Below are 11995 nucleotides of genomic sequence, written 5' to 3' on the forward strand. Positions count from 1 at the left end.
GTATGTAAAGGCATGACATCGAACGAGTGCATTTCGGATGGATTTTTTTTAAGTCAACGTCTGAGCCTTTGTATGATATCCTTAGGATAGATAGATATATAGATAGATATGCTCTATCAATCCATCTATTGATAAATGTGCTCTATTGATAAATGTGCTTTCTATCAATACATGTGCTGTCTATGGATAAATGTGCTCTATCGATAAAAGTGATCTATGTATCAAGACAGATGTGACCTACCTACCCAGGTAGCGCAGATTTAATTTGTAGAAAATCTGTGCCAATATTGCATTTTTATTCACTTTAATCAGATATTACAAGCATTTTCTTCACCAAATCCCTTCTTACAGGGACATAAATCAAACTATAGTTGTAAATTTATGAGATTAATATATTGATATGGTTTTCACAGTCATAACGGCCCCTCTGCCTCTGAGGAACAATGATGTGGCTGGCAATGAAAACGAGTGACACCCCTGTCAGTCAAAACTGGGTTTGATAAAACTATATTGTACTCCATGATGTTATGTAAGCATACCCAATGATGTATATGGTGATCAGGTTCCAAAACTATTGTCTGCTATGAAAATACATCAGTAAATTCAGCCACGTCAAATTTCTTTGTGGCAAGAAGAACTGTTTGCAACCTCAAACTAACCGTGACCCAAAAACTATATCCGCTTCGAGCGTACATCCTCAGGGTTCACTGCTCAGTGACATACAGGCTTTAAGGTCACAGGTGAGCTAGATACCATCCTGGTAAGAGGTACACAACCTGGACTGATTGCCAGCATATCACAGGGCACATATAGACAAACATTCACACCAATCAGCAATTTAGAGATCTATCCTAAAATGCAAGTTTTTGGAACGTCAAGATTCAAACCGTAGACCTCCTAACCATGACCTCATGTAAGACACGACATAACCTTGGACTCCTAATTAGACTCCTAGCAGACAATAGGAGGCCAGAGCTAACATGCAAACTCTATTTCATCCACACAAACCCCCCAAATAGAAAGCGAGTCCAGTCCAGGACTAAACACTGGATCACCGTGCCGGCCCCCTTTAGCGTCATGACGTAATGTTTTTATTTTCATCCTCTGCCCGTATTCTCTGCTTTATGCCCACCATGAGTTGGCCTGGCTATGACACATCACAGAACTGTAAAGGTCAGGCTATTTTTTGCTGAACAGTATGGGCTCTTGTGAAATGGGTGTATATATAGTAAAAAGATTTAACCCAGGCACCATTCTTTCATTTAGGCAGACACACACATCCTTACTAAAGTGGCTGTTTTGCATTTATAAATCAAAAACACTTCGGATGGGCTACATGTAACACTATTAGACACTGTTATTAAAATAAAGAAACTTTGAGACTTTAATTGTTATTTTTTATACTCTAGTTGTGAGCAATACAAATGCAAAGCTAGCGTACTGCAGTAAAGCATTACCATTAATAAGTGATTGTGTGACAGCCACCCACTGTCGCATTACAGGCTTCCTGCAGACTGCAGAGTGGGACTTCTGGCTCACTTTGCACTTTATGACTCACCTGCTTCGGCTACGTCGACTTGAAATAGCTCATTTGAATGGAGAAACTTTTTTCTTTCCTTCCCCCAAGCATTGGAACAAGGTTGTCTTTGTACTGTGAGTTCTAAACATGGATGCTGATTTTATTATGTAAGTCCTAATGAGGGGCGTCAATGACTCGGTCTACCTCGAATACGATCAAATATCATCATCTAATACGACAACGGCTGTTGCAGAGTTTGTCAGTTATGGAAAATGTGGGGGTTTTAGCCCCCCTCCTTCATGCTGTCTGCACGCCCACATCATAACGGAGATGTATTTATCATGTTCAGTGCTGGGAAAAAAACACTGCAAGCAAGATAGAAGAGTGCAATAAAAAAAAAATACTACAACCGCCACTGTTTTCTTAAGATGGAATCCAAGGGCATCAGATACAATCAAAACAGCAGAGGCCCCAGAATGAAACCCTGTGGCACACTATACGTTCCGTTATGTGAATTCATATTGCATATTCGGTAGGCCACTTTCTTTTTTTGCCTGGTGGTTCACATATTTTCCTTACCTCCCACAGTACAAACTTGAAAAATATTTTATTAACTCAAAAACTACTAAACTTTTGACAGCAAATCAGGGCCACATATAAATATATATTTTTTAGAGGGAAGTGGCAATATTCCGAGAAAAAAACTCGCAAATTTGCCACTTTATAAAGTGAGAAAAACATCCGAAACTTGCGCCAAATACACGTTGTGTAGCTATAGTCTAATGTGAGGATTCGTTGGTGGTTAATGGGACACTGTTTACAAAATGAAAAGGCAGGATGGAGACAGATTCATTCTTAATTTAAACTTTACTCATCATACACGGCAGCTAGAGCAACAACACTTCCTGATCCCTTCCTGTTTAGCTGACAAACACTAACCAATCAGAAGCTAGCATACTTTAGGTAAATGTAAGTGAATGACGGAGAGCAGCAGATTTGACACATCAACTTAATATTTGTACAAAAAAATACCCAAATGTATGAATGTGTAAATAATAACTCTGGAAACAAAAATGGACAAGTAAATATACATTTTAACAAATTACAAATTTTAACAAACATTCGAGTAGTACGCTACGTGTATTTCTCGTACGATTTTTTTTTTTTTTTGCAAATTTATAAAGTGTGACTTTATAAAGTGGCAAATTTGAATGGTTTTTTTTCTCGGAATATTGCCCCCACACTGATTATTATTTTTTGGACGTGGTCCTAATACGCCGTCGTACAAACTTGATTAAGCATGTTGTCAATGTAATAATATCATAAATGTGAAGACGGGGGACTTTCTCTGCTGCATCACAGTGAGTGACTGACAGTCATGCTAATAATATCCTAGAGAACATAAGCGCAGCTGCCCGGCACAACAAACAGCCTTTTGTGTAGAGGGAATGTGATCATCTTCATGTATGTAATGTTCATTATAATTCGTTTTTTGTTGTTGTTTTTTAACTCAGAAAGAGATATTTATTGAAAGCAACCACTCAAAGACAGTATTCAACAGCCACAAATCCCCGTAATAAAAAAAAGCCCAACCACTGGTGATATTTCTGATTATTATCGTGGATTAGTGAGACTACGTCAACTGTTTTTCATGCAATTTGTATTGATAAAAAATGATTGTGCTAACTAACGAGAAGAGCAACACTGAAACTAACCAATTTTTCGTTTCCATCCATGCTGTGGGGAACACGTTGCTGGATGTCTTGTTTTCACAACACCATATGACGTTACATAACTGAGGCTGTTGCCTTGGTAATGCTCAAGACTCCTCCCTCGTGTCAAACCCCTCAAACACACACACATTGACGCTCAGGCATCAGTGCATTCTACATGGCTGGAGAGCTTTATAGAAAATAAAGTCTTATTTCATGCTATCGGTACTTGCGACGGCGGCCGATACCAGTATTGGATACCCTCTTGTGGCCGACATTCGAAGAAGGGAAAATCGCCATTAATTTCATGAAATTTTAAGGGGAAAAAATGCTGTATTAGGATATATATATCTTTAAAATTACACAACACACCATATAGCCAATTATTATTTATGATTCATTTAAAAAATAGTTAACTCTCAAGAAATGTTTTTGTTTCAACGAGATGGTCTTGGTTGAACGTCAAAACTGTCTCAACAAAGTAGACAAATGAAACATCTGATCTTCATGTATTTTAAAAAGCCACTCGATCCTACTGCATGCACTTAAGAGCATCTTCAGCCATTGTCCAGTACTTAATGTGGTATTTGGGGTTGAATGAGCGGAGCAGAAATGGAAGCACTTTACTGACTGCACCAAGTGGAAGAATCTAGTACCCAGCACAAAGAAAATCACTTTTTCCCCAATGCCAACCTTAAATGCAGTATTTCTCGGAAAAAATGGAGCTGAGGTAATCCCATTTTACCAAAGTGGTTCATTCCAGACATTCAAAGTATGCTTTTAGGAAAAAAAACTATTCCTTTGGCTTTATGTCAGTGTCCCCAGTTGACCCACATCTACCCATTCATTTTTTAAATGGCGCTTGGCCTCATTAGGGTCACGGGTGGTCCCCAGCTAATTGCTAGGCACATATAAACGAACCATTCGCACTCAGATTCAAACATATAGGGTCCATTTACAATCTAAAATCAACGCACAACAGTTTACACTTTTAGACTTTGCTGCCATTCAGGAATGACGCTGCATATGCATTTGTGAGACGAAACTGATGATATCTCATCATCGTTATCACAGAACGGGATGAAGGGCGAGGGAGAAGAGGCTGGAATTGCTCCTCCAGCAGGAAAGTGTTTTTATTTTTTTGGGGGGGGGGGGGCAGCCTGGTTTAGTGTCAACATTTCCAGTGACGTGACCGCAGCGAGGAAAATTCCTGCTTTTGGGAAGGCCTGGCTTTGCTAATAAGGGAAAATGCTTATATGACAAGAGCCTGTTGGCACGCCATTTCCAGATGAGTGGAAGGAGCAAAAAGGAAATAATTTGAGTCCTATTTGGGAATTTTTTTTTGCATTTAATGTGTCTAAAAGACAAATGTGCAGCGATGGTCTTGATGTTTTGGAGTTTTAACTAGCTGAGAGGTGCATTTAAAAAATGCATAGTGATAATAAAATAGCAACTTAGATTTGATTGATTAGTATAAAAGTCAACATAACACAATGTGATGAAATGCTATTTCTGTAGTGACTCTTTCCTCGTAGGTTTAAATTAGCTCTTAATTATTTTTATTTTTTTGCCATACAACCCCCAGAAAGAAGAAAAGCTAAAACTCCTTGCAGACTGTCTAACGAGCGTGCCACTGCCACCTACTGTAGTGGATGTGCAATTACGCTTTATTCTCATACATTAAAAAAAAAAGACACTTAAAAAGTGAAATATATAGCCACTAGCAAGTGAGTTCTTAATATAGCTCTTGTGTTGGATTCTGTGGGTGTACCTCATGATGCGTCCAGAGAGTTTAAACCCAGACCATTAATTAATGTAAAGCGATGCCTTCATAAAAGAACAACTCTTTTTGCTTGTTTACATTTTAAAAAGCCTGGAAAACATTTGCAGGAAGGGGAAAAACACAAGGAAAAATCCCATCAGCTGCATTGTTTCTACTTTAAGACCTTCAACTGGAAAAAGAAAATAGGAGGAGGGAAGGCGAGAGAGAGAAAAAAACCCCACTGGGTTTGTTGGAAAAATACCGTATTAGTCGGGGAGTAGAGGAGAGGAGAGGAGGAGTCGGAAGCAGCTCCCCTGCTGCTTCATCCATCAGCTGATTTATGAGTTACATGCAGCACTTAATAACCTTCTCTTGTCCCCATGTGCTCAGGCTCTGGGGAACATCATGGCAGTGCACAGCCCGAGGCTGAGAGAAGAGAGAGACCCGAGGCCAGACTGCAGAAGGAGCCTCCTGGACGCAATGCATTCCGTTGCATGTCTCAGTGTGCATGGCTCACCGTTCTTGTGTGCTGCAAACCAAACACAAACAACTCAGTTTTAGAACTTTGTGGCATTATTCATAATATTTGTGCCGATGACCCCATCACGTAATACACAGCAAATTAATTATTAAGACTTTTGCGCCCCCTGTGGACAAAATAGGAACATATTGCACCTGACCATGGACTTGCTCCAGATTCTCTCTTTTCCTAAGTGTCTTTAATTAGCAAAATAGTCATAGAGTGGAACTTTAGCACTTTCATGATAGTTACTTTGTTGTTTTTCTGAGCACATCATAGATAAAAAAACAAAAAAACATTTCAACTGATAACTATTACTTGGCCAGCAGATTTTCTTCTGCCTACATTAATCCATTAAAGTGGAAGTCAATTCCAAAATGTTATTTACAATAAAATAATTTGTTCTATGCGCCCCCATTAGTTATTTCGCTTGTGGAATAGGAAGTATAAAGCACCAAAAATCCACAATTTATTTATCTTATGGTGAGGCCATTTTGCCATTTGTTGTTGACGAAAATGACATCGCAATGGCTCAGATAACAACCAATCATGGCTCGGCTTGCGAAGATCACATGTTCAAACTCGTGTTTAGATAAGTGAGGCTGCACAGAATATTATTATTGTAAAAAATGTTTGGGTTTACTTGCCAAGCAGCAAATTCCACCCATTCAGGGGGCGGCCATTTTGCCAATTGCTGTCGACTGAAAATAACATAACGGTTGCTCAGCGTTAAGGTAACAACCAATCACGTCTCACCTGTTTTCTGAGTTTTGTCATGTGACGCTCGGAAGTTGAGCCGTGATTGGTCGTTATCTGATGAGCAACTGTGATGTCAGCAAATTGCAAAATGGCTGCCCCCTGAGATAGATTTTTTTTTTAAAGGTGAATTTGGCTGCTTTATTCCTATTCCACAAACACAATATTAATCAGAATAATGTATTCAGACCAATGGTGGCGCATTGTAAAGAACATTTTGGGGTTACAAGCCCATCTTTGAAATAATTTTAAAGTCAGAACATCACTCACGTCATGTCATCTGCCAACAACTCAGTGCTGTGAAGTTTCGGAACGACCTCTTACCTCACACTTCCCCCCCACTCCACCTAACTGATTTAACACTCAAATCACACTCTCCAGAAGTGTGATGGAAATCCCACCAAAAATAAGTGATGCATTCGGGGGCTCTCTTTGGTACAAGACCTACCCCTGAGTTCAGTCCCACATCCATGAATTATATATGCCTCGCGTCACACCTCCCACGCAGGCTTATGTAATGTCAGCCACGCGTGTGGAAGCGTATGCATGTGCGCGTGTCGACGTGGATTTATTTATAACCAGACTGGGATTGAGGGAAGGGTGACTCATTCTGTTTGCTCTTTATTTTTACCCCACTATCTTGACACCCACACACACATCCTATCTCTGGGAAGAAAACATAAATGACTTTCACCGATGTGCAAAGTTGCTTTACAACTTTAGATGATGCCTAATTTATATACACTATATAACAGGCCGTCCATATATGCATTGATCAATGAGTTCATGGGCAGAATTTGTGCTGTTTTATTGGACATCAGGGCAAAGATCTCCACGCACAGCAGAGAAATAGATGGGAAGCTTTTGTCCTGCTGTAATATTCGTTCAGAAATAAGTCATCATAAATGAGTGAAAGTAGACTTGGTCGGACAATTAGCCCAAATGTGAGTAAATCTAGAGTAAAATGTCTTGGAAAGATAATCCAGAGTGATTGTCCTGTGCTGTGAGATGAGTTGAAAGTAATTTTTATGCACGACTTGCTGGGTGATTTTGGGGGGAAATATATACATATTTTTTAAAATTATTTTTGTTTACTTAAATTGAAATTTAGCATTAATTTAAATACCAAAACTCAATACTCTATTATTTACAATTTGCTATTTTTTATGTGCATGTTTTTCAGTGTACTCGACAACCTACACACATCATAATCATGTTGCATTGCCACAAATAAAAAAAATATATATAAAAAAAAGACAGACATACACAGCATGGTGAAATAAAAGAGGAGAGCAAGAAAGTTGGCGTATATGGTAACTTGTGAACAGCTGTTGAACTGTCAACCAAGATAGCATTTAGCAGCTAACCCAATAACATAACCACGCAACACCAGATTAACTAGCGATGTCTGAACTTTTGTTTTTTTGTCCGAGCAGAAGAGGCCTCTCTACTTCTCTGCTCAAACCCGATCTGGTCCGAACCTGGTAGTAATTGTCGCTAACATACTTAAGTTACAAGCCATGCTAATTTAAGCTAATGCTAGAATGACACAGCATTTTTTAATAAAAGAGGAGATGCCCCTACTACAGAGATGTGGCGTGATGTGATATTATGTATCCGGTCTAAACCTAGCATGAAGATATTGTTGTAAAAACCTATTAAAACGATAGCTTTAATACCCGCGATGTAGCTGGTGCGCAAACATCCGACCACTATTTAGCAAGGAACACTCTATTAAGTTTTATTACATAACACTACACCTGCCTTAAGTGTTGTTAATTGGTGCTCAGCAACCTGTGGACTCTGCCAGCCATCATTGTCACATTCCTGCTCACACCAACTTAGCTAAGCGTTACGTACTTCCAAAGCAACATTTGAGGAAAGGTCACCATTGCCAGCCAGCAGACTGAAAGTAATGGCTGAGATGAAAGTGCCCGTATCCATCACCTGGTTCACTGAAAGCGGCGGGACGGCTGCCGTGCTCAAATGAGCGGCGACATCTCAGCGGTGGCTTGTTACCGCCACAGACCTCGGTGTGCTCCATCAAAATGTCAGGGCAGGGACGTCGAGATCGGGGGCTGCCAGGTCTGCAGGGGGGGGGGCTTCGAGAGAGCCGTCTTTGTCTCCCCCCGTTTTAAAAAAGGGCCAACGTGCCTTTCCGTAGCATTTAGCCTGACATCCAAGCGTTATATAACTGTTCTGGTGTAGTATGTCGGGTTTTGACGTGTTCACTGTGAATCCATTATTGATGAACAAGAAGCTTTTTTTATATCACAACTCATCTGGATCAAGAAAGCCCCAGACGCCTCACAGTTACAACTGACACAAACACATTACATAAGAGCGCGGCAGAGTGCACAAAGGAGGAAATCTTTTGGACCTGTGACTTTAAAGTAGTGGACAACTCGCTGCATGCGGCGTGATGCTATCTGGGCTCTGACACAAGGCCAGCCTTATCGCTGCAATGTTAAAATGCGTCTGCGCCACCCTCTGCGACTTAGATCGAAGATTCTTATCGCAGAATCGTGGTACTTTCATCCCTTGAAAGGGAAATGGAAGCCTCGTTTCACCAGGAAGGGAACTAAAGGGAAAGCAATTTATTCTAGAGACAAAAGACATTTCTCTGTTTTTACCAAAGTTTGACAAGTATAGACTCAAAAGTTAGCGTGCGTGCTAGCATTTAGTATTCACAGTACTTTTAGTTATTGAGAGTATGGTTATATCATAGCAATTAGTAGCACCTGACGCACAAATCTGTGATTTTGCTCTTACTGCGAGCAAATTTCGGATCTCATCAGACCGCATCTTTTACCCAAGATGCACAGCATATTGGAACTACAATCATTCATAAAATGCTGAGTTAAAATAACCATGAAACGAACACTTCTCTGCCATTCGTATACAATACTTAGAACGTTCAATTTGAACATTTGCACTACAATACAAAAAATGAGTATGTATGTGATATGACATAAAACAGCCATCTTCACACATTCATTGCAAGACATTAAATTACCTGGCAGTGAGAGATGAATGTCATCACTTTTTCCGTCCACATCTGCTAGAGTTTCCCATTGTAGCAGCAAATCGCTCATCCTGTAGAGCGAGATCAGGTAGTCCTCATTTTTCCTCAGGTCTGCACTCTAAAAACAGTCGGGTCTAAAATAACCCAACTATGGGTCAAAAATGGCTCATTCAGCGTAAAAAAAACACTCAGAAATATTGGTCAGATCCTTTTCATTCTTTAACATCACTTTTAATTGTTGTGAATTTTCGTTTTTGGGGTCATCGCTCGCAACTTCCAACTTCTTTGCCAAAGTCGTTTTGATGCATTACTGAGAAATAGTTGCGCTGCTTCTGCAGATTACAAATCATGAGCCCGATTAAAAGGAATTTTGATTCAATAACGTAGACAAGGTGGTGAGACAAAATGGCCGTGTCATGAAGGGGATTTTGTTTATACGTACATTGAACTGAACTGAAAAGTACTTCAACACATTTGTTAGTGAATGTTACGGAATAGTGGAATTGCCAATGTGAAAATTTTTGACTGGCGAGTATGTTCGAACGTACTTGTAGGCTAAATGGTACAAACATAGCAAATTTTCCCATAAAGCCACGAGGTATTGTGCATGCGCAAGGGATATTAGGCCACATTATAATACGTTTGAAAATGAAGTAAAAAACATTGTTTATTCATATATGTTATGATTTATTATTCCTATGTCTGAAGACAGTGCATGATTTCGGTTTGGCATTTTTCCCATGGGAAAATATGCTATGTTTGGAGCATTTAGCGTACACAAGTACATTCAAAGGTGCTCAAGTCATGAGTATATTCGAATGTAATTGCGAGTACATTCGAATTTATAAACTCGCGTTCAATCGTACTCGCCAGTCCAAAATGTTTACATTTGGCAGTTTCACGCTTCCACAGAATGAAGTCCTTTGGCAGCTACACCCCCCCCCCCCCCCTCCCAAACCCCACATACACTCTTGCAGCTATTTTCACTAGTATTAAAGCAAACAGGCATCCGCCTGTATGTCACCAAGTGATGTCGAAGACGGCTAAACCCCAGCCAGAACACCATCCAGTCTAGTGGTCGCCCTTGTAACAAAAGCCGGACTCACCATTGGTCCAGCAGTACGAAAGGCGAACGGAGAGGGCCAACCCCTAAAACAGCAACACAAGAAATACGATCTATATAATGTGTGCTATAATTTTTGATCACTAGGGTCTTTTGTGTGGACACCTCAGAACGGTTTTAAATTGTGGGTAAAGTAATGTTTTGAAGAACCAACCGTGAAAGAGTGCAATATGCAGTGGTTCCTCCTTCCTTCATTCTCTCGGCATGAGATCAATTCTCATAACGCTGATCAGATAAATGCCTTGTGATCAACTGTAATCCCATCATGACCTTGAACACAAAAAGTATTTCAGAAAATGCAAGTTTGAAATATGCAAGGGGCCACAAAAAAACGCATGTTTTTGGCTCTAAAATCTATTTAAACAGCAGCAAGTCATCACTTTTATCTCCGGATTATCCAGTTTGTGTCACAGTGCTGTGGAGCTCCAGATGAGAGCAAACCGTGACACCCTCAGTGCCTCAGGTGAATATGTGACTAATGTCTCGATTTAGAGGAGATCATCACCTGCTTGCAAAGGATATTGACTGTCAAAGTGAGTGATGGCGTCTCTGTCCTGTACTTGCTGGAGGCTGAATCGCTGTGGGGTTTTCCCGCTTGAGGAGGACTGCCAGTGGCCTCGATTAGAGAGGAGATGCTGACCTCTTGTGGATTTTAGAGAGAACAACAACAAATTAAAAAAACGCTTCAGCCTCAATAGTCCACAACGATGCTGTGTTAATGATATCCTACCAATTACCAGTCTGGTTGGCGTTGCTCACAGTTCTTTCCACGGTACAAAAACAAAACATGTTTGGCTGGTACATGGGGCTTTAGTGGGGACTTCAACAACTTCATTTACCTCTAAAAGTGAAAGTAAACCGAATAGTATCCTTTACAAGAGGTTGTCTGTGGTCTAAAAACGGCATTGTCCTTAATATTGCGTTATCGAAGGGAGCAGCCAGTTTGCTACTTGCTGTCGACTGAAAATGACACCACAGTCGCTCAGGTACCAGCCAATCACAGCTCAGCTTCAGACAACAGGTGAGCTGTGATTGGTCGTTCCCCCACGCAACTGTGATGTCATTTTAAGGTGACAGTAAGTGGCAAAATCCCTGTCCCCAAAGATGGTTAAATATGTGTATTTTGGCAGTGGTTTCGAACCTGCAACCATAATTTATTTATTTTGTCACTGCTCTGTTTCGTCTCAATTTTGGAATGATGTTTTAAAAACAAATATTTCCAATAATAATACCAGACTAGTCAATGTACAGCGATTGAGCCCAAGGATATCCTTTTTGGTTTTGAAACTGAAAATATATAAATATAGATAAACCTTATATTACTCTTTTTCTTTTTTCATTTCATATACATAAGGAGAATTTTTGAAATTCCTTACCACACCTCCTAGTTGTTTTTTCGCGAGTTTATATGTTATGTTGTATAAAAAAAATAAATAATAATTTTTAAAAAGAAAAGTGAACGCACAGTCATCCTTAAAGAAACTTTTACTGTAACCACTGACAAAATTGAGTGTGTTTAAACTAATGCTGCCAAAGTTAAAGCGTTAACTAATTAATCACAAAAAATTATCGCATTAA

General features: G+C 39.8%; 1 long non-coding RNA gene across 2 annotated transcripts; it reads right to left on the reverse strand.

Moving 5' to 3' along the window:
- Window positions 1-4875: 4875 nt before the first annotated feature.
- On the reverse strand, window positions 4876-11375 carry LOC147157955 (uncharacterized). Of its 2 annotated transcripts, none has more exons than XR_015091385.1 (6): window positions 11148-11375; window positions 10923-11059; window positions 10572-10687; window positions 10401-10443; window positions 9286-9365; window positions 4876-5522 (listed from the first exon to the last, which is right to left on the reverse strand). It is a non-coding gene; the product is annotated as an uncharacterized LOC147157955 (long non-coding RNA). The 2 variants fall into 2 exon arrangements; XR_015091384.1 differs by having other exon boundaries at window positions 9286-9428.
- Between the last annotated feature and the right edge of the window lie 620 nt (window positions 11376-11995).

This window comes from Leptonotus elevatus, chromosome 19 (assembly GCF_054856555.1).
Source record: "Leptonotus elevatus isolate MCC_2025b chromosome 19, RoL_Lele_1.0, whole genome shotgun sequence".
Lineage (NCBI taxonomy): Eukaryota > Metazoa > Chordata > Actinopteri > Syngnathiformes > Syngnathidae > Leptonotus > Leptonotus elevatus.